At 39.2% G+C, this 24,541-nt stretch overlaps 1 protein-coding gene across 1 annotated transcript in view; it reads left to right on the top strand.

Annotated features, from left to right (window-relative positions):
* The first annotated feature begins 7,499 nt into the window (after positions 1-7,499).
* The window catches only part of EMP1 (epithelial membrane protein 1), a 34,520-nt gene continuing 17,478 nt past the window's right edge, over positions 7,500-24,541 (top strand). The window contains exon 1 of the mRNA XM_014074965.2: positions 7,500-7,678. The gene's annotated coding sequence lies outside the window, so the exon portion shown is untranslated. The remainder of the gene's footprint in view (positions 7,679-24,541) is intronic.

Below are 24,541 nucleotides of genomic sequence, written 5' to 3'. Positions count from 1 at the left end.
CTGAGCAGGGGGTTGGATTAGAAGATCCCTTCCCCCTCTGCTTTTCTGTTCTGTTTTGTTAAAATGGTATGAATCAGTTGCTTTGCATAAAAAACGGGTTGTTTTAATAACTTGAAAATGTTTTGAGCATGAAATTGAAACATGTCATTTTGAGCATAAAACAAGGGTTTTTCATTTTAAATGCCCTATCCTGAGTGTAAATTTACTATTTCACACTCAAACTGGGGCATTTCAAATGCAAAACAATTCATATTTTAATTGGCAATTCAAGATATGGCTGCCTGTTCAATGTCCATCATGGCATTGGGCCTGAGTCCTATGTCCAATTGGACACCTATGTTCAATTATTTCTCTCACCCAGGCAGAGTGGGTGCACCCCAGATCCATTCAATTAAATGTTGCCCTAATGTGGGACTGAAGGGATGTGGTGGCTCAGTGACTAAGACGCTGAGCTTGTCAATCGGCAGTTCAGCAGTTTAAATCCCTAGCGCCGTATAACAGAGTGAGCTCCCGTTCCTTGTCCCAGCTTATGCCAACCTAGCAGTTTGAAAGCATGTAAAAATGCAAGTAGAAAAACAGGAACCACCTTTGGTGGGAAGGTAACATCATTCCATGCACCTTCAACATTTAGTCATGCCGGCCACATGACCACAGAGACATCTTCAGACAGCACTGGCTCTTTGGCTTTGAAATGGAGATGAACACTGCCCCTAGAGTCGGGAATGACTAGCACATATGTGCAAGAGGAACTTTTACCTAATGTGGGACTGAAAAACCATGCCTTCGCTACTGTGATCCCTGCCTTCTCGAATAGCATGGTTAGTGTCCACTCTTCTAGAGCTGTGGAAGGTTCTTAAGACTTTGATTCTGTCCAGCCCCTGAGTAGTTATAATAGACAAGGCATGTGGTTGTTTTATATTGGTAGGATCCTGTCCAGTTTGTTGTTCTATCTGTCTTAGTCCAGGCTGCTTGTTACGTGCATTTTAACTATTTTGATTGTTTTGCTGTTACTTTTTAATTTTGCAAGCTGCCCAGAGTCTTCTAGAGTGGGTGGCCATACGAATTAAATTAAATTAAATTTTTGAAATATTTGTGTAACTATGTTCAAAATCCTGGTTGGTCACACAGGCGGATTGAATTAAAATATAAATTGCTATGTGATCAAGGGTAAATTTCCAAATCTAAGGATGAGAATGGCATAATTTGATCATGTCACAAGATATAGCAGGGAGATTCTCTAGGTCATGCTTTTTCCATCCATGTCTGAGAAATATTGCTTGATGGTTCGAGGGGTTGATTTACATGGAGTTGCAGAAGCTGCTTAAGAGCTAGTTGTAGACCTGGGAGAGGAACGTGTTTTGAGAAAAGAAACCTCTCAGAATCCTATGAAATGTGGACAGTTTGCCAAATATCTCTGTACAGGCTGACTAGTGATTCCCTCATGGTAGTCCTCAGACAAAAATAAGTTACCACTGTGTCTTCCCAAAAATAAGACCTAGGGTTTACTTTTGGGGAAACACAATTTCAGTGTGATCACCACCACCACTCCAGTGTGCATACAAGAGGTAGCAAGCACACAAGACTGATGGTATAGCAATAGCAGTTCGACTTATATACCGCTTCATAGGGCTTTCAGCCCTCTCTAAGTAGTTTACAGAGTCAGCATATTGCCCCCAACAACAATCCGGGTCCTCATTTCACCCACCTCGGAAGGATGGAAGGCTGAGTCAACCTTGAGCCAGTGAGATTTGAACCGCCAAACTGCAGATAACAGTCAGCTGAAGTGGCTGCAGTACAGCACTCTAACCACTGCACCATCTCGGCAACTGAGGCACGGGGAAGAAGGCAGGTGATGCTGACACAGTGCATGGGCCACAGGCAAGCTGAGAGACATGAAGACAAGCCTCCCATGGTTGGCTACCCACTGAAGCCCATTGACTCTCGATTTCCCCACAGCCTAAGTGGTGCATCAAGATCATTGTCTTCCCCCGCCCCCCACCTGTGCCTCCACCTTCTGCTTGGAAAGTAATCAACTCAGCTGTGCTGCACGGACTGCAGCTCATGCCAGATACCAGCAGCCTGTTGCATGCTCACTGTCCACTGTGCTGTCCACACTCACCCCCTTCACTAGGGTTTATTTTGGGGGTAGGGCTTATATTAAGCACATAGTTAAAAATCAGGCTAGGGCTTATATTCTGGAAACATGGTAGGGCCTGGCAATGTTTTATTTTTGAAGGCAAAGAAGTGAGTACAGATGCAAACATACTGTATAGCATTTTTGCAACTCCTTAAAGCAAAAAATCTTTTCCCAAGACTTAGGGCTCCTGTAGAGAACAGTTTTATTAACCTGGGAAATAATACAAGGGCTTTAAAAGAATTGTTATGTTCACACTTTTGCATATTACAAAATACTTCTTTGCCTTCAAATCTGAAATTCTTCACAGTATACAGTACGGTACATAAAATGATATAGATATGATGGTAAACCTACTTTTAGCTTGGAAAGAACGAGTCATTGGGGGGGGGGGGTGTAACACATTCCACGCTACAAATCTGGAACACTCTGTCTCCATCCCCCTAGAGTATCAATGAAACCTCTTATATGTAGCCCTGCTGGTTTGTGCATGACAAATTCAATTCATCACAATGTTCTGAAGGACATCACATGTTTCTGTAGAATGCCATAGATATCACATGGATGTCTTCAGATCTTGTGCATGCTTTATAGACAATAATAAAATAGTAATTCAACTTCCAGTTGTCCTTTCCTAAAAGCTTTTGTGTTTCAGTTTTTCTGAACTTCTGTAAACAAGTTGACTGTTTGCAACAGTTCCAAAGCCTCACCAGATAGTCGTTGAACATCTTCTCTGTTTAGCTGCCATTTCCCCAGTTTTCAAAGCACAGCCAGGAGGACACAAATTTCATACAAAGTATAGAGAGCAGAAGGAAGCAGAGTTTTGGTCTTTCTTCAAAATCCTTATTTTCCCATCCCACTTCCATCCTTTTCCAGACCCACATTTACTTCAGAACAGTTGCTGGGGGAAGCTGAAAGATGTGGAGGCAAACAATGAATAGTCCTTTTCCTCTCTGCTGTTCTCTGGAAATTATAATTTCCAGACCTTGCACAGCAAAAGAAGAAAAGAAGGATCTGATGATATGTGATGAAAACAAGGTAGAACATATTATTTTACCACGCATATGTACTCAGCTCTCCCCTTAATTTATGTAACTGTGATGAAATGAAGATATAACCAGTCATACAGCATTCAGACAAATATATATTAGTGTATGGCAAGCTGTAACTCGAGTGGCCTGCTACCCTGGATGTGAAGGGCATAGCTTGTATTTTCTGCAACTATATTGATTTTCCTGTCAAATAGCTTGTATTCATGTAACCATGCTGCCACTTATTGCCTTTTAGCGTTAAATAATGAGGGCGGGTTTCATATAGTGGAAGCACACCTACTTGGTAACTTGGGGAAGAGAGTTGAAAAGTTGAACTCCTTCAATGGGTGCCTGGGAGAAGCTAATCAAATTAAATGAAGTTAATGAAAGGTTTGCATACATTTATCTGCCCAAGGTTTAAACTAATTCTAGGAACAATTAGGAACTAAGAGACTGTTTGGTTTAGTGGTTAAGATACTAGGCTAGAAATCAGGAGTCTGTGTGTTTTGGTCCTGCCTTAGGCGTGAAAACTGACTGGGTGACTTGGGGCCAGTCATTTTCTCACAGCCAAACTCACCTCACAGAATAGAATAGAATTCTTTATTGGCCAAGTGTGATTGGACACACAAGGAATTTGTCTTTGGTGCATATGCTCTCTGTGTACATCAGTGGTGGGTTCTGGATCCAGTCACACCCGATACGCTGTGACGGGGCCGGGCATGCGCATGCACACACCACCGCCCAGTGACACTCAGCTGCTCGGTTGAGGTCGTGCAGCTACCGTACGCTGTGCGTGCATGCGCAATTGGCCCGTTTGCATCAAAAAGTGATAAGGAACGTGGGTGGGTAGGTAAGCCAAATGAGCCACCATTCCGGTACGCTGATCCCAGCTACCATCGGTATGCCCATTCTAGGCCGTACTGTCCGGAACCCACCACTGGTGTACAAGACAAGATACATTTGTCAAGAATCATAAGGTACAACACTTAATGATAGTCATAGGGTACAAATAAGCAATCAGGAAACAATCAATATCAATATAAATTGTAGGGATACAAGCAACAAAGTTACAGTTCTACAGTCATAAGTTGGAGGAAATGGGTGATAGGAATGATGAGAAGACTAATAGTAATAGTAAAGCAGCCTTAGTGAATGGTTTAAGAGTGGTTGTTATTATAGGGAAAATAGGAGAAGGAAGGTGTATTAAGTATGTTCTCCACCTTGAATTATTTATATAAGTAATAAAGGTGGGATAAAAAAAATAACAGCCAAGAAATTTAAAGACGCTTGCTTCTGGGGAGGAAAGCTATGGCAAATCTAGACAGCATACTAAAAAGCAGAGACATCACCCTGCCAACAAAAGTGAGCATAATCAAGGCTATGGTTTTTCCAGTTGTAATGTATGGCTGTGAAAGTTGGACTACAGGAAAGGCTGAGTGCCAAAGAATTGAGGCCTTTGAACTATAGTGCTGGAGAAGACTCCTGAGAGTCCCTTGGATCAAAGAGGATATCAACCCTGACTGCTCTAGAAGGCCAGATCCTGAAGATGAAACTCAAATATTATGCCACCTAATGAGAAGGAAGGACTTACTGGAGAAGAGCCTAATACTGGAAAAGATTGAGGGCAAAAGGAGAAGGGGACGACAGAGAATGAGGTGGCTGGATAGAATCACAGTAGATGTGATCTTAAATGGACTCGAGAGGATGGTAGAGGACAGGAAGGCCTGTAGGATTGTTGTCCATGGAGTCACGATGGGTTGGACATGACTTCGCAACCAACAACAAAAATAAATAAATAAATAAATAAATAAATAAATAAATAAATAAATAAATAAATAAATGAGTAGAAACAATTGGCAGCGGTGTAGAGGAATTTCTAGTGTTAAGACCTAGTGTTGAATCAGATATTCAGAAAAAGATAGAAAAGGCTTTATGGCTTAACTCCTTTTCTTTCTTTTTTTAAAATAATTATTGTTGTAGAAATTTTCAACAGAATAAACACAATACAAATTTTGAACTGAGATAGGGAAAAGTATTAAGAAAGTGAAAAGAAACAAAGTAAAAGAAATAGAAAAGGAACAAAACGAAAAAAGTAATACCGTAAGGAAGTGGCTTCCAATCTTCTTAACAGCAGTTATATTTTACCCTCTCTTTCTAAGGCTATATCATAATTACCTGCTTTTAATAATCTGCTGTGTTTTACCATCAAATCCATAAATTATTGGTTATGGACTGTATTGTAACAGCCATCTGATGGAAAAATGAAACTCAGTAATGAACATTGGCTCCTCTTTGCTGATTCCTTACTTTCCAGTTCAAATCTTAATACTACCTCAAGGAACCAGAGCTGGCTAAACATCGTAATTGGAACATCATATTATTATTATTATTATTATTATTATTATTATTATTATTATTATTATTATTATTATTGTTGGAAAATTGTGCAAACTGAGCTGAATAATTGGGAATGACCATGATAAGAGTTAATACTGGACCTTGAAATGCACATCCTAGTCTAAAATTTTAGGATGGACACTTAAGGGTCTGGTAACAATGCTTAGTATAGTCACCAGCATTAATGAGGTATGACATCTACAATAATTGTAAGGTATAAAGAACCTTTCATGTTTTAACAATTGTGGCTTTATGTGGTTGAGTTGGATAAGGAAGCAGCAGTTTTGGGAACCCTCCTGCTTATTGTCCTAAACTTTAAAATGTCCTTGGTTGTTAATCCCCATGCAACAATACAGAAAAACCTCCCAAAGGTGCTAGTTCACTTTGAGTCATTTACAAGCACTGTTTGCTATTCATGTATTATAATTTTATTTCACCCGATTTTGTAAAAACAAAGGCAAATCAATCCAAGGCAGCTTGGTTGTTTTGAAGATCTAGAATTCTATCTGTTTGATGTTTATATGATACCTTTTGTGACTTTCTGCTATGGGACTCTTAAGAAGATAAACAATTAAAAAAACAAATATAAATTAAACATAAACAATCTCTGAGAATTCCAAATCATAGCCTTTGGAAAGTGTGGATATTGGCGTATATGATGGTATTTTTGTCAGGTACAGTAGTTTCTTTTATTTACATTCTACCTTCCTTCTAGAACAGGGGTGTCAAAGTTGCATCATCATGACATTGTCATGTGACATAATGCGACTCCCCCCTCACTAAACCAGGTGTGGGCGTGGCCAGCACGTGATGCATTCAGCCTGCGGGCGGCAAGTTTGAAAGCCCTGCTCTAGAAGCTCTAGGAAACATAGGTAGTATCCCTCCTCCATTTTCCCCCACAAATAACAACCTGGGGGAGTAGATTGGATTAAGAGGTTCAACGTTACCCAGTGAATTTTTATGGCTGCAGGTGGACTTGAATTTAGGCTTCCTTTTTCTTAATTCAGCACCTTAACCATTGCCTGATATTGGTAGGTATTGGCATAACAACAAGGTCATGCCAATATTGTTTATACCCTGGTACTCAGTTTTTTGGGTAAGTGGTATAGCTTGATCCTCTGGAATTTCTCTAAGGAGATCATCTGTCATTTGTATGTGTTCTCCCTCTGGGCAAGTTTTATGATTGGATGTAAATAGCAAATGAAGATGTAGCAGTGATAGTAGAAACAAAGAAACGAGCTTGCTCCTGGAAATGGATTCTTAAAACATCTTGTCTAAGGTTCCAAATCTGGAGCCACTAGGGAATGATTATGCCCATGGTTTGCCCATGGCCGGACATCAAGTCCACCAAATTCATGCTTTGTATGAGCAAATGCCTTCTGAAATTGAAGATAAGAATTTGCGTCACAGTATTCTCACAGAACTCCATGATGGACACACCCTGAAATTTGAGAACTTGACATTCCAATAAGCCAAAGTTCACCACATTCCATTCCCCTTTTGCACCCCCCTCCCCAGTGCTGTTTTTTTATGAATGGTCAACATTCTCCACACTTTGGCCAAGGAGTGTGGTGTTGGAGCATGACTCATGAGACTATCACCACCCTCTGTACCCAGCAGTTGTGTACTGGATCTTGTTGGCATTTTTACAACATTTATAGCTGTTAGTGTTTGTTTATTATTATCATTGGCAACAAGAATTCTTTGTATTCTTAAGCAGACAGAGCTTGAATCTTTGTTCCCTCTTTTATTACTCATCGGACTGGAAGTCTCCCGTTTTTATACAGTCTTCTCTCACTGCTGCTTTTGCTGCACTGAGTCATGAAGAAAGAGGTTTTGCAATTGCCGGTTCCCGCCCAACAGCTTCTGGCTCAGATCCAAGAAAACAGGGTGGAGTGGATTATTTTTTTTTTCATTCTGTCTGTAAAGAGAGTCTGATTCATTGAAACTTCTCAAACACAGTCAAAGGACACCACCCTACTGAATATCCCAATACAACAGCTGGGAAAACTTATAACCCCACCAGCTGGGGCACTCCCTACAGTGCATCTCTGGTTTTCAAGGCAGTAGGAGGACAAGCAGAAGAAGCTCTCATCACAGAAGTCCTTTCACTAAGGTAAGTCTGCTTTTCCACAACTCTGACTGCTGATTTCCTCCCTGTCTTTGTGAGATCCCGTTCTCACATTGAGCTAGGAGAGATTGACTTTCCTCTAATCCACAGGCACGCTTAGGGTTTCCAGTGGATTTTAAAGTTTTGATTGTTCATGCATGTAACTTTAGCAGCTCCACTCCTCCAACAACAGGCATCCCAGACAAAAGAAAAGGCTCTTTCAGAGGCTGTTGTTCCTTGCCAAAATTAAAGCCTGCATGTGGAGAAGAGAGCATCTAAGGTGCAAATGTGGCAGAGAGCTCAGGAGTTGCCACGTTCCTTTGTTATGAAACTTTTCAATTTGCAAATTTCTCTTGTGAAGAAAACGCAACATGTAATGAATCTGAACTGGAGGAAGCAGAAACAGCTACAGTGAAGAGTCCAATTAATTTTTTCTGCGAAAGATCCCTTTTCCTTAACACAGGAATAAAGAAGAAAGGGGTTGTGGACCGTAACATGTTTTCCATCGTTACTGTGATTAGTTAACTTGATTTTATTAATAGGTCTGCTCTGGCATTGGATTTCCCCCCCCACCCCCAAAACCTAGAGCAAAATAATTTACTCTAAGAAAATTCCCAGTGTAAGGACAATGTTAAAGATGACTGTCCATAATTTAAGAAATTAGAGAAGGTCAAAATGGAAATGGGATGAGGAGATGCACCTAGATTTGAGTAGCTTCATTGATTACAAAAGTTTTGGAGAGGTGAACCTATAGACTGATATAATCTTTAACTGCCAGTAATTTCTCTTAATTGCTTTCTCTAGGAATGACCCAGGCCTTAATTGTTTCAGTTTTAGATTATAAACCTAATGTTCTATGCAGGATGCTTTGGAAAATGTTTGTTAACTTCAGCAAGTTAGAAACACTGCTGTCTGTGCACTTTCAAAATCATGTTACAAATAGTCTCAGATCAACTGCACTGGCTCCCAGTTTGTTTCCAGTCTTAAATTAAGGAAGTGCTGGATCTAATCTATAAAGACATAAAATATGACCGAGAAGTAGAATATCTGGACTTTCTCTCAGTTGAAACTTTCTCATAATTGGCACTCATCATCGGAAATCCCACCAGTGGATTACATTTGTAGGCAGTTGAGACTGGGGCTCCCTTAGAATAATACACATGTAGTAACACTCTAGAGCAATTTGGCTTTTCTTCATTATACTTTAGATAGCTTCACATAGGTTGCAATGCATTAGTAATCATGCAATGACCTTATTACATTTTACTAATGTTCATGTCTACTGTTACTTTATTATTAGTGTTATTTGTTTTATTTAGTTTTTCATATATTTCATACCCTTAGCTGTACATTGGGCAGAGAAGCGAGTTATAAATATTATCAAATATATATGGTTTCATATATGTGGTTTAAGATTAATTAACGGGCATTATAGATGCATTATTTGAATGTGGATTGTGTCATGTATATATGACGTTTCATAAGGTTGATGCTATTATAGCTGTAAGCAATTTGCTTGCAACTCAGCCTGATGCTTTCCTTGCCTAATATCAGCTTTAAAGAACAGTGTCTAATTAATGCTATTCACTGATCAACATGTAGGCAGTTAAGCAATATGAAACTTCTAATCATTCAATAATAGCCATAGATCAATAATCTCTGATGAAGATTAGATGTTACTTTGCAGAGATGCCTCAATAGATACTGCTTTGCATTTTTGCCCTGAAGACAGCCACATTCCATGGAGGGATTAAAGAAAAAGGCATTTCTAAGGCTGCATTGCATTTTGTTGAAAAGATGTTTTTCCTAATTCAAAAGGCACAAAGGTCCTCTTAATAATAATATGTGTGTGGGTGTATATGAATATGTGGCTTAAAGAAGCTCAGATACTATGTTTGGTGGAAAACAGTTTCCCCTAGGTGTGGCCTGTTTCAGCATGTTTCCAGTGAGGTGATTTTTGTTGTTGTGAATATGTAATAAAGTGGATAAAAACACGACACCTGATTTGGATGAAGAACTTGTTCAACTTCTTTTATGGCAATCATATTAGCCCTATTCTGTGTTCTGCTTCTGGAACCACTCATGTTAAAAAGGATGCCTGGGAGAAGTTGAAATGGAAGAGTTCTAGGATTATGGAGTTCATACTGAAATGTGGTTTGCTTCCAGATAAGATAGTGGTGCAGAATCTTCTTATGAAACTTCTGCAGTAATGACCTAGCATCTCCTACCATTTCACAGCATTAGCAGCAGCTGTTTATTGAAAAGACTGGTGCCATATCAACTGCATTGATATTCAATTTATGAAATTGATAGGCATATTTCCATTTTTTTCAATGGTTCATTCTGCAGACTGAGAGACTTTTCAGACCTGATCCTCATATACATATATGAATATGCACTCATGGGCTATATGGACGGTCTGTTTTTCAAGTAAATGTGTACAAATTTAGGTTGTCTATATTAATGGGCCATCATGTGAAAATACCTTATTTATTAAAAATGGGGCTGTTATTGGCAGGCAAATGGCTGTAGTTTCTGTCCTCCCACTTAATTTCCTGTTCCTTTCCATTTTGCTGCCTATATTAAAAAGGAATACCAGATGGACTTACTGGCTAAAGAACTTCTCAACAGTAAGGTGTTTTTTTTTTAAAAAAAATAAAGTTGGGTCATGAGTTAAGTACTTTATGTTACAGTGCCCAAGACCACTAGTTTGTGTGCTATTCATGAAAGACACAATGGTCAGTACCTCACATTAATAGAAAGCATGAGATTGAAATAACAGCCATGCCAAAAAGTTTCAGATGACTCAATTTATATATTTGTGGGAAGAGAATTATATTCTTGCTCAAGGAGAATCATATGGCAGGGAGTGGGACACACACACGTCCTAGAATGCTACTAATTAGATGCAGCACTGCTGGATCAGGCCACGTATTCAGCTCATCCAGTATTCTATTTCCAATAGAGGCAAGAATGGGGTGGGTACAAGCCAGGCCATGGCATAGGCTATCAGCTTTGATTTTCAATGTGTGGTGTAGAGAAGTATAAGAACACAGGATCACTTTAACCATCATAGCAAATGGCTACTGATCTGAATGAACAATGTTAGGTGAGGGTGACCTGATATCATTGTGCAATCTTATAAGGGAGCCGGGGTACTGTCCCCAAAGTTACAATTTTGAAGGAAAAAATCCAGGGAAGGTTGCTAGTTCCCATGGACAGAAGTCTGAGTAGGAAAGTCAGATGTGATTCCCAAACATTAGTTTTTCTGCTAATCTTTAAGCTTTTCCATGGCTAATGAAAAAATAATAATAATGACCACCAATATTTATGGTTAGGGTATGTGGTCCTATGTGGTTGTTAATGTTAGAATGCCTTTACTGTTATTTTAAATGGTTTTTTTTTAGAAAAGCAGGTTCAAAAGATCCTCTGTAAACTGGGACATAAAATATTCACACACACAGACAGGCAGGGGGTGGGAGGGAGGGAAAGATTCTCAGTGTAGATTGGTAGATAGATATTCTTCCATTTCCCAGGATAGGGCTGAGTGAAAGTGACTGCCTTGACGTTATCCACCTACCTTCTGTGCCTGCAGGAAGACTAGAGTCTGTTTTCCCCACTCCTTGGGTATGGTTAGGTTCCATAACTTTCAATGAAAATGCCTTCATTCTGCAGTGGATTGATTTATCTGTTTGTCTGTCTTTGGTTGACCCCATGAAAGGGAGATGAGTATGAACTGGGGAATAACTACAATTTCAACAGGCTCCACCTGAAACCTATTAATATATTTATATTAATATAATGATAAATATCAAAATATTTAAAACAAACGGAAAGAAATAATCTTAGCTCACCTTGAGGGCTCCAGGAAGATATACCATAAATTCAAAAGGCGATTAAGTGGACAGCAGTCTGAGTAGGAAATTAAATGCTGTTCAAAAAGGTTACATGCATATGGGAAGGACTTATGCTTTGATTAATATGCTTAGTAAACCAATCAGCTCAAGTCTTCAGCAGGATAGATACCCTAATTATTTTCAGAATAGAGAATCACACCTCTAGTAAGAGAGAATGTTATGTTACAAAGCTTAGTTAAAGCACTTTATAACTTTGAGGAGTTATATTGTTCTGTACTGATCTGTACACAGGAACCATAATGGTGCCAGACTTTACACTTCTGAATCTGTATCTTCAGCCTCTGGAACATTGGCAGCTATTTGGGTTCCTTTCTTCAAGAACCAGCTATGTCTTTATTGAATAGAAAGACTGTTAGAAAAAGAACTTTGGTCCAGCCTAACTGAAAGCCCAATGGCCTCTCCTGCCCTTCTTAAAGCCAAGGGGCCCCTGTGGAACCCAAAGGCAACCCACAGTGCGACTTCAGAGTCCCTCTAAAACTCACTATCAAATTGCAATTCTTTAGGTCAGTGGTCTCCAACCTTGGCAACTTTAAGACCTGTGGACTTCAACTCCCAGAGTTTCTCAGCCAGCTTTGCTGGCTGAGGAACTCTGGGAGTTGACGTCCACAGGTCTTAAAGTTGCCAAGGTTGGAGACCACTGCTTTAGGTGACTGAAGTACAAAATGATCACTTGCACAATAAGCAATCATGATCTCTGCATTCAGTTAATTTAATGTTGATTGATTTCAATTGAATGAAATCAAATGTCATACTTGCATTGGTTGGGCCGCAATTTTTTTGTGTCTGGTCTTCACCATACCTTTTTAAGGCCTTTGCTTTTCAAAATATAGCACAATGAGGAGTCAAAGAATTAGATGCAAATGTTTGAGATTATTTCTTTGCTTTCTAGCCAGGATTCAAAGAGACGGAGCAGAAATCCTCTTCTGTCATCAGTAACAAAACAAAAAGGCACATGCAAGTTCTCAAAACTATCTTTAAGGAAGGAGCTTTCCTACAAATGTGCGGTTCTCAGGGGTGGGCTGCTGGGTTTTGCAGGGGTTCGGGAGAACCTCTAGCTAAGATTTTGTCCAGTTTGGAGAACCCCCAAATCCCACTCCTGGCTGGCCCCACCCACCCTTCTCTCCCAGGAGTCCCCATGTGGTCCGTTTTGGATGCAGGTAAGTTCAGGCACATACGGAGGCTTGGGGAGGGCAAAAAATGGGCCTACCAGAGTTTTGGGAAGTTTCTGGCCTCCAGAGGGCCTCTGCAGCCCGGGGAAGCCGTTTTTGCCCTCCTAGAGACTCAAGAAAAGCCTCCGCAGCCCAGGGAGGGCAAAAACACCCCCATCTGCCATGGCGCAGGAGGCCGACTAGGCCATGACAACCATGGGCATGTCCACCCAGCAACCCTGCAGAGAACTGCTTGCTAAAAATTTTGAACTCCACCCCTGGCAGTTCTATTTGCAGAGAAGAAGGGACTCTGGAGGGTGCTCCCTCAGCTCCTGTATTGCATAATATAGAAAAATCCATGTTAGTTGAAGAGCATTTTATATTTTCATATTTTGCTTTGTTTTTAGTAGATTTTTCAAAACCTAAAGCAAAAGCAGAAAGAACAGAGATGTTTGATGTAGCGTCTCCTCCTAAACAGGGCCCTAGGTTGAGACCAAGCCGCATCGTGTACAATCTCTGAAGACCCCATGAGTATTCTGAAACTTTCCATCTAATATAACAGAAAGCTTTTCTTCAATCTCAAATGGGACAAATAGTCTTTATTTTAAGTGTTAGGCAGTGAGAACTCTTCTCATAATGCCTCTGGATTCTGGAGAGGTTTTTAAAACACAAAGAAGGCAGAGCTGAATTTTCAGAAAGAGATTTGGGTAAAAAGTTAAAAAGAATTTTAAAATAAACAATGTAGCTTTACAGATTAGGCCACCATAACTAGATAACCAGAACTAGATAAAGTAGAAGGCTGCAAAGAGATGAGGAAAATGCCAATACTTTTTCTGTAGTTTAGTTATTGTCTTGATGGATTCATGCAGCTCAAATATGGTAGCCATGTAGTTCAGCATTCTACCATTTTGAAAACCACTACACTGCAGCTATACTTTTTAAAATCTGCTGTCAGTTATAGCTCAGGAAGAAAATCCATCAGAACATCACTCCAGTTCTGTTTTGCTTTCAATATTCTTGTACTGGAGGGAAAAATGAAACATTCAAGTGGAGTTAACCCCAACTGTGGTCCTACAGTTTGGGATGAGAAAGAAGACTAATCTCATGGTTGATATTTGGGGGGACTAAAACCAAGGTAATCCACATCCCCAAGACTTACATTTTTCAATGTGAAGTAGAAAACAGCATGATGTGGCCATGTGGTGTCCTAGTTCATGGCTACATTTGTGGATGCTTTGGCTCTTGCATTCTCAGATGACCACTCCTTGTTCTCTTCCATTCCACATCCTTATTGTAATATACTTAAGAATTCTCCAGTGTGTTTACATGAATTATAGGTAGACACACCTTTTGATAAAAGAGAATGGAAAGAAGAAACATTTTTTCCATCTTAGAAACACAGGAGCAGTCTGTTTGAGAAGAGTTACAAAGGAAATGTTGGAGTTCAATGTTCATATGTGTCACAGGTCCATTTTGAGGTGAGAAATCCAACTAGGTGGAGTTACAGTAAGAGTAGAAGCAAAATCAAGACAAGAAAAATAATTTTTTACACAAGGAGCAAAATGTTATCTTTTGTAATAAAAGTTGATACATATTGACACTCATAGTATTTACATAATTTTGAACTCTTCAACACTTCTTTATACATCCAAAGCAGCCTCTCCAACTTACACTCACTTCTCTCTTTTCAGTATATATTTAGGGTAAAATAAAGATTTTAAGTTTGTGTTGAAAATGGTTGTGGGTGGTATGATTCTTCTAGATAAATTAGGACACTGTTTTATTATTTTAGACCAGGGTCTAGTAAAGTCTTTCCAGTTTTCTGAACTGTCGTTTTTACTCTTTTTACATCGACCTCTACTACCCACCTCTTTCTAGCAAAGTTACAAAATGTATACCTGAAAAATATACTGTGGTGCCTTTCTGCAGGTGATGCTGATTAGACAGGGAAAAGCAGCATTTGGCAACTCTGTTTTAAGCATTTTAATGCCATGTTTGTTATTGCAAAAAGCACTTGAAGGGCTTTCAGCCTTTTGACTATGCCTTTAAAACTGCTTGATATTCAGCAATTAGCAGTAGTTTTCCTGACATGACTAGAAATATTGCCACTTGCTATTTATTGCAGAGCAACTCATTAAATCAAGCATAACTGCAGGCAGCGAAGACTTCAAGGAAACTAAACAGGAGTGTGTATTGGGAAGGGGGAAGAAGTGGTGGGCTAATTGGCAAATAATTCCTCTGCTTTTTTCCTCATGCTATATACATATACAATGCCTAAGCCATATTCTTGACTGTATGTAATGTATAAGAATATATTAATTATCCGTGTATGACTAATAAAGGTGAGATTGGCCCAACCTTGCTGGCTTTCCAGAAGATCCTCAATTTTGCAATCGTTAGTTTGGATTTTGATTGTATATGCCATTTAGAGTCACCTGCTAGTGAGATAGGCAATGACATAAATGCAATCAATAATTCAATAAATATAGTCTGCAGAGCTCATCTAATTGTATTGGATCATTCAAGCTACTAAAAAGTTGGTAGATCTCAGTGGCTGGTTGTATATGGCATTTCTAATAAACCACCTGGTAATTCCTTGCAACCTTTGAAAATTACTTCTGTATTTATGTGTTTTTAACACATTGGTATGCATGAGAAAAAAAGTTTTCAGATGACAAAATATGCATGTTTTATTTCACTTCCAGAGGTAGAATGAGTACTGTACATGTAGATTCTTGTATGAGGATTAAAGCCAAGAATCACATTGCCTGTTCCAGCATGAACTTTATTATAGCTCTAAGAGATTACACACTTTAGAGTTCTAAGTGGAACCAACCTTATTATCCTAACATCCTGGAGAAAATCATAAGAAGAATTTGAAGCAGGACAAAACCATTCCCTCTGAGAAGCACTAAGAGCTCTGGATCTACCCAGTGGTAAATTGCTTTGCTTTATTCACATTATTCAGCACTCATTGCAACAGCCATGCTAGTTAATATAATTGTTGTAATACACGTGTTGGGACTGGAGCTGAGAGAAAGCTGGAGCTTGCCTAGGGCTACCCAGGTGAATTTATGGTTATAGTCAATTGTGAAAACAAGGCTGCTGGATCAAATAAATGTTCTCTCCTCCATTGAAGCAATTTCATCCTTACTTTCTTTCCCATTTCCTCAACAAAAAAATGTTTTGATCATTTTTTATTAAATTGTGGAAGAGATACCTTGAGAGGCCTCTGAATAGAAATACAGTATATACAATGAAAAAATAGCTACTTTCCATAGGTAGTTGTTCTATGTTGTTCATTTTTCAATATGCAACAAATGCATATAGATGTCTTTCATTCAGGTCCCACATTTAATATTTCCAGTTTAGGAAAATATATGTTAATGTAGTTGAAAGAAGGGCTAGCAAAAGTGCAATTCTTGTTTATTTTGTTCAAACAAAAACCTACAGAGTTCAGGGGTGAATTTTAGACCGCCTGACCACTGTCAATATTTTTCTAAGCTCCATCATTAATATCCTAAGCTGCTTAAAAACATGCAGTGAGACAGAAGCATTGACCTAATGCATTTTTAAGAGAAATTGTATAATAATTCCACTTGTGTTTTATTTCCTAATTTTTGGGGTAATGTTTGAAAGACACCCCCCCCCCCCATATAAGAACACTTATTACATTAATACAACCAGTATCCACTTCCTAGTTTCTTTATTTATATATGCTGTAGTTAGACAACAACAACAATAATAATAATCGTACATTTTAAGAAGGTACTTGGTTACCCAGGATGCTGGCAGCAACCCGTATCAACCATCAGTGCCAGTCAATGATATTTGTGATACATTTTTAAATGTTCAGTTGACCAATTTTTATGTTTAATGAATAAAAGAGATAATAATAATCACCATAAGAAATACTGCATGCTCTCAGGCATCAACCCATTTCCAATTACTCCCACACAGGAGAGGACAACTGTAACACCAGACCCAGAAGATCCACTAAAAAAGCCAGATCTTGATTGATTTTGAAAGCCCTAAAAATTGGGATAATTTGACTTCAGGGGAATACTGCTCCAGAAAAGGAGGGCAGCCCTTGATACGGCCTGACCCCATGTAGCCCCTGACAAGGCTTGATCTCATGCTCTCATCAAATGGCATTCCCTAGAAGGCACCATGTCTTCCAGATCTTAGCCAATGAGCAATTGGGAGTAAGGCTTGTTCTGGTCTGGAGCGAGAATGAGAAGCAAGGTCCTATAGATGTAGTTGAACTCCAACTCCCAAAAGCTGTAGCAAACATGAGAAAATTAGAATGTATGCAAGTACCACATTTTCCCAATTCCTTATGTAGCGTGTGAGGCAGCATATTTGTTATCAGAGTTGCCATAAGTTTCCACATACTACAAAAGTAATATTACATCATATTAGTTCATAGCTTGGATTTTCAGTGGTGCACACAAATCATAATGGGACACAAATGCAAAGTCATATACATGAGGAATTGCTAGGAATACAGTGATATTACTTAGAGAGAAGCTATACTTTTATACTTTTCAAAGGAATACTTAATCAGTAGTATCAAGTAGTACCAAATTTCCTGACAGTTAGAACAATTAATCAGTGGAACAGCTTGCCTCCAGAAGTTGTGAATGCCCCAACACTGCAAGTCTTTAAGAAGATGTTGGATAGCCATTTGTCTGAAACAGTATAGGGTTTCCTGCCTAGGCAGGGGGTTGGACTAGAAGACCTCCAAGGTCCCTTCCAACTCTGCTATTGTATTGTATTGTAAGTGTGTTCCCAAGTTGAGTTTTGCAATTCTGAGTGGCCTCTGTATAATTGCTAATCCCAAAAGCTGACACCATAGTTTCTTATTTGTTTTTACTGAAATTGCAAGAAAACTGTAGTACAACTCTAAAATAGACATATCATAAGAAAACCCTTCGAACTCCCCTAAATTAAATCCACCCTCATGTGTAATACTACTTAGTCACTTTGTGGTTCTAAGTGGCTCTTTCCCATATTAAATGTGACTTGATCACCAAAGGTTTGCACACCCATGCGATAAAAAGTTATGCCTCTCACAATAAAGTGTAACACTCTTTTCTAAATATCAATCCTGTTCCATATCAGTACATTAAATCCAGCCCTATAATCTGTCTTAATGTTTCATCCTCTTTTTCTACTCTGATTTATTTTCCTCCCTCCCTCCCTCCCTGAAAGTGTCAAGAGCTCTAAAGCCTTTGGCTATATGTAAACCAGAAGAAAATCAGAATTCAACAGCAGCTTTTACAAAAGCACTGGATGTGAATGATGCACCAACTTAATTTTGTCTTACTCTATAAAACTGGAGAAGGATATTTGTTTGTTTGTTTATTGCTATCCATCTCAACACAATGACTCATTTTATGGTTTGAAACTGGGAAGGAAAGATCTCTGTGAGGCTTTCTCCCACCCCCTTTCTTGTTCCCTGCTTCTTCCTTCTTGTTCCTTCATTGCTGCAAGTCTGGAGTAAAAGTGGGTGGGACCAGAGAGATACAATATTTTCCTCCCTGGTTGCTCTTGGCTACTTCCAGCCTCAGGCAGTTGCCTGCAGTTGCCTCCCTTCTAGAGATACTTGCATGACTTAATGCTTGATGGTTGACACTTTCTGAGCAAATGTCAGCTGTATTTATTACTCTTCAGAAGAGTCATCCATTCTCCAAATGAATCATAGTCACCAGGAAAGCAAGATGTTGCTCATGTTTTCCATCTGTCTAACCAAGCAAGTAAAAGCAGAGTTATTCTTGCCAGGATGCTTTTCTGAGTATTGATTGGTGCTGTCCAGACTTGCTCACTGAGGGATTCCACTGCTCAGGTGGTTCATGGGCTTTCCTTCACCAAAAACTCTCCTTAAAAAACTAGCCAACACATGCTCAGTTGCCTTACTGGCATATCCTATTACCATATTGTTCATCGTGCACAAGTATGTGTACTCCTGAGAAGTTAGTCTACCCTCAGACTACTATATATAAACAATGAGTATATATTTAACTGTTTTTATTTACGGCTCATAAATAAAATGTCCTAAACGTTGTATGCACATTCTGGATATCCATTTTCCTTTTAAAATATCGAACTTGATGTAGCATCAGGATGAAGTGTCAAAACAGAGTCTACAAACTTTTGTAGTAGCCCATCTGTGGCTTTTCAGATGGGAACAAAAAGATCAGATTTGGCCAGAGTGTGTTGGAATTATGATTTGACTTCACTGCCTTCTCCTTTTGGATTAACACAATCTCACAATTTAGCAAGTTGCAGGAGTGGGAATAGAATTGGTGGTTTTTAAAATGAATTGATGAATTGCATAAAAATCATCAGAGGCTAATGATTTTTCCATCATATATTCTAGACTGAATTTATGATTTATCTATTTGTGAGTGACTGATAAAACTAATCAGTTACTTCCCATTCAAAGAAGAATAGAACGTGATTAATAGGCCGGTCAGAGGTTTTATTTGTAATTATTTTTGTGTTGCCTATTCAGTCTTTATACAAATCAGGCTACGTGACCATCTAGCTTAGTATTCTTCCTTGTTACTAGTAGCATTCCAGGATCAGAGATAGATGAGTCTTCTCTTCTCATCTGCTGTTCATCTTCTGTTCCTGGAGATCCCAGAATATGGAATCTCCTGCATTCAAATCAGGTTCTAATGCAATCTGTCACTCTGCTGTACTCTTCTGCGGCTCAGGAGAATATGATAACATGAATATAATTTCCTCCAAAATAAAGTAAATATAAATATCCAGTGGTGAAATTCATTTTTTTTACTACCAGTTCTATGGGCGTGGCTTGGTGGGCGTGGCAGGGGAAGGATATTGCAAAATCTCCGTTCCCTCTCCACTCTGGGGCCAGCCAGAGGGGGTATTTGCGGGTTCTCCAAACTACTCAAAATTTCTCCTACCAGTTCTCCAGAATCTGTCAGAATTTTGCCCCTGTAACAATCCCTTAATTACAGTGTTGAGTTGCTGGAACCTACTTTAGTGAGCAGGTAGCATATGTACAAAGGCTATTTCATCAGAAACATGATTACAACAAAAAGTGACATACTTCAACTTCTTTCCTTTCTTTTCAGGGAGATGGGTGGCCTTGTATGACTTAAATGAGCCAGGACTCCCAAATAAAAGCCTGGTTTCAGTTAGCTGAATCGCATATTTTATTTAGGGCGGCCGCGGCACTCAGCACTTGATGTATCACAAATCTTACCATGTACAGTATTTGCTTTTGATTCATCACTTTAATTTCCAAATGTCCTAATACTTGATTTGCTCTGTTACTAATCCTGTTGACAAAGAGCTAACACTTGGCCACTGAATCACATTTGTGAGGGAGGCTGAAGCAAATGCCAGGGGAAGGGGCTTCCTGACAAGAAGTACTGTTAATGCCATCTCTTCACTATGAAATACAAAATTGTAGAGGCCTGTAGTTAGTGTGCAACATAAAACTTTCACTCCTCCTTCTCCATCAAATCCTGGCTAGTCAATCATAAAACCTTCCTTCCTTCCTTCCTTCCTTCCTTCCTTCCTTCCTTCCTTCCTTCCTTCCTTCCTTCCTTCCTTCCTTCCTTCCTTCCTCCCCTCCCCTCCCTCCCTCCCTCCCTCCCTCCCTCCTTTTACTGCCATGCCTCTTTTATCTTCCCTACCACTACTTCTTTCTATTTATATATAATAGAAATTTATATTTCTATTAAATATGCCACTACTTCTTTCTATTTATGTACTATGAGTGTAAAGGGCATATCATGGGCAGACAACAAGGGAATGCTGATGAAGATGAGGAGAAGATCATCTGGAGAGTTAGTGTGGAGTTGGGGCATTGCTGCTGAAAACCAAGTGATGCTCCTGGGGCCTCAGAATGTGATTTGGCAAGTGAAGGCACTTCTGGGTTTAAGGCTCTCTGGATGCCAAATAGGGTAGAATATGCCTCAGAAAACTACCCACAAGCAGAAGGATGGGTGAATTACAAAAGGAACAACCTTGCAAATAACGGCTTTAGGGTGATTGGCTTCATCCAGGCTAGTATCTTTCCTTCCATCACTGTGTGAATAGGGAATCTCCACTTTGCTTCTTTTCACAATGCAGTAGAATCAGAAAGGAGAACTTTTGGAATCTTGAAAGCATGTCCTTGGAAGTGTTACCCACCAACAAATGAATAACTGGCTAGTTAGAAATAAGTCATTTATTGTAAGGCAAATCAATGAGGGTGTTCCCTGCCAGCCCCTATACATTTCACTATGTATGTGTTTGTGGGTGGGTGGGGTTAGTGGGAAGGGAGATGAAGAATACTTTAAAATAAAGCACTTGATTACAGCCCTCTCCTATGCCCCCTGAAAGCTTATAATTTATAATTTATTAAATTTATAAGCTACCTGTCTCACTCTCCTGAATGATACTGGGTGGCTTACAATAACCTTAGAGGTATTGTTAAAATAAGTGTGATACCAGAAAATGGAACATTGCTTTGTAGACTCCAGTTCAATTTTGAAGCTCAAAGAAAATATGTGTATATGTATGTCAGGTATTTTCAGGGGGGGGGGAGATTCCCTAGAAACTCCGCCTTACTACATGTTTTTCTTTGATCAGAAGTGCTGTAGACTAGTGAGGGCACTTCTGTCTGAATGGTGAAAAGCATTTTGTTCCCAGGTAAGCTGATTTCACCCACCCCCTTCCTCCCACCAAAATGAGAGGCACATATAATTATGCCTCTAAGAGGAATCCCTTCCGATGAGCAACTGCTAAAATGATGGCTGTTTTGAACTTTGCAAACACTCCTATGCCTTCTGCATCTATGCATTTTCTCAAGTTTTATGAATACCTCAGTTACCGTGAAGCTTTTCCTTGCTACCAGAAAGGCAGGGATGAGTTTTGTCATTGCTGTGGAAATGACTTTTTCCCCTTTGCCTTGCAACTATTTTCTCTATCCCATGGTCTAGGGCAGAGGTCTTCAAACTTGGCAACTTTAAGACTTGTGGATGTCCATAAATCTTAAAGTTGCCAAGTTTGTGGACCCCTGGTTTAGGGCAATACTCAGGCCTGACATCTTGTATACCAGGGGTGGGTTTCTCGCCCCGTTCCAACCGGTTCGGTTGGAATGGGGCCGGCGGCGTCCTCGTGCACGCGCGCGGTGCACGCATGCGTACTAGCGTCTGTGCGATGCTCCAGCTGCTCCTGGAGGATCGTGCAGGCACTGTATGCGTCCTGCGCATGCGTGGAAGCACAGAACTCATCAAAACCGGGTAAGGAGCGCGGGCGGGCGGGTGGGCCCTTCGCCGTTCCCGGAAGTTACTTACTTCTGGGTTCGCCGACCAACCGGTTCGCAGGGACCACTGCGAACCGGTTGAAACCCACCCCTGTTGTATACCATGAAATACTACTGTGGCAGGGCGACATCTGCTCACTTGTTGGTGTAAGTGGGAGACAAGGTTTTCTTCTATTATTATTTTGTCTCTTGAGAGGCACAGAAAACTTGGCCGAAAAGGAGCAAGTAGTTCTAGACAAGTTATTGTAGTATTGTGGGCATTAAAAAAAATCCTGCCTCAGGTGGAGTTAAACATCATCACACTTTCATTAGATTAAATTTCATCCTTGTCTTTCCATATATTTCATTTAATAAATTTTATTTCTTTTGAATAAGGAGATTTTGAAAACAGGTTTAGAAAAAATCTATTTCTATAAAACTAAAACTGTCACACAGCTCACAGAGTTGGTCAGGAAGGAATAGTGGAATGGAGAACATTGCTTTGTACTGAAACACCAAAATCTGCTTTGTACTGGAACACCAAAATCTATCAAATCATAGCCTGGTACAAACAACATATGTTTAACATTAAAAGAATTCTGAGTCCAAAAAACTGTTTTGAATACCAGAATTTACTGGAGCTTGCAGCAAATTCCAGTGCTTATTATCCCAAGCTTTATTCATGTCAGCAGTAAAATTTAAGACATGAAGCAGATTGGTTGGTTTCTGCTATTGTTAAGCAGCTGGGAGCATGATATCCTTATAGAGCTATTGCAAATCACATCTATTGATAAATTCTGATCTAAATTCTGCACAGTAGCTGTGCAAATCAAAGAATGACTACACAACTCTTTTCTGTACTAGAGAATATAATTTATCCCTTTTTCTTCAGTCTACCCTTTCTATATGTATGAAAAATGCAAAACTTGCTAGGATTTCAGAAACCTTGCATTTCCAAGGGCTCCCTGAAGCATGTTATCAAACCTCTTTATGGGAAATAGACACATGTAAATAAATATTGTGTATAGATAAATGTATAGCTCCTCTTTGAAATCTGAACGTTTAAGTTGGTGATTCCTGAAGTTTAAAAAAAAACAATCAACAGATGACTAGGGCATAGCATTAGCCTCATACTCCTGATATCCTTTCTTGATGAAGTTCAGCAAGTGGCTACCCAGAACTGACCTTCTTCGTGGTAGACAACTGCCTTTGGAATAATCTTTCCAATGAGGTATGCCTATTGCCATCTTGATTCCCTCTTCTGTGTCAGATATAGCAGAAGTGGTAGGGTAGAAATGTTTTCCAATAAATAGAGACAAACTAGACAGTTACAGGAAAGTTTTGCATCATAGAGACAAATAGCAAAGGTGTTTCTCATTATATATTCCCTTTTCTGTGGGAGGGGGGGTCTTTTCAAGAGTTCTTCTCTATGAATACATGTAAGAGTTGTTAGCAATGTTTCTTAGAAAAGAAAAATGCCAACAGGCTCATGATTTTGTTTTCACAGAATCAATCATCGTAGTTTGCGATACTGAATATAATGTTCTGTAGAAAATAAGCTACATTAAATCCCTCATTCCATAATTAAATATGGCTCTTCCACTACTACTATCATAGTTGGAATTCACAGAACAGGAGTGGATTTAAGCCACAATTACTGAGGAATAGAACTACCAATTAAGTAAATCAAAAACTTCCTTGCCCTGAAGAATCACTATTTTGGGATAAGTGCCTCTTGATTGGATGGCTTCTGGGCATTTATTAAATGAATAGTTTTACCTGCAGTTATTAGATGAAAATGCATGTTTATGATGTCATCTCCTGCCATCACTGTAAACCTCCCATTTATTACACTGTACTGGGTGGTGGTGGTGGAGATAATGGAGCTGTAAGGCCAAAGCAATAGCAGGAAAATACAGGTTGGAAGTACAGCTAGTATTCAACATGCAAGACCAGTAGATTTCAGCAGAAAGGAATTTAGGGGAGAAAAATGGCTTTGAGAATATATTCACAGAAGAAAATACCTGGATGAGAGCACAAAATATGTCATTTCTGTCTCTTGTTTCTATAATCTTGAGTGTTCTGTTTGGTTACTAATTTTGATGAAGGACAGCTAGAGAAGAAATGATAAAATTGGATAGACTTAGTAAAAATAATATCTTGTTCCAAAACAGGACAAATACATTTAAAAAACTGTTCTCTCATGCATGCAGGCCTGCAATTAAATGAAGAAAAGCAAATGGGTATGGTAGAATAAATGAGTAACACGTGTGATTCTATAAATTTCTATGATTAAGGTTTCCATGAAATGCATTATTAAAAGAAATCTGCATTATTATATATTTTATCATCACAGCTATTCTGTTTTTAACTTTTTGATTACAGGCACAATGCCTGCTGGCAACAAAAATGGCACTAATACAGCTTTCTTCTCCACTGATTAAAGTTGCTTTCTTAATCATCTGCATTTAGGAATAAACCCTATTGGAAAAAAGAGAACTTATTTCTGAATAATGCATAGAGCTGCATAGCTAAC

This window comes from Thamnophis sirtalis, unplaced genomic scaffold (genome assembly GCF_051295495.1).
Source record: "Thamnophis sirtalis isolate CommonGarterSnake01/CBP01778 unplaced genomic scaffold, rThaSir2_p1.2 scaffold_9, whole genome shotgun sequence".
NCBI lineage: Eukaryota > Metazoa > Chordata > Lepidosauria > Squamata > Natricidae > Thamnophis > Thamnophis sirtalis.
The sequence above is the reverse complement of the archived record's forward strand: the minus strand, read 5'-3'. Positions and strand labels throughout refer to the sequence as shown.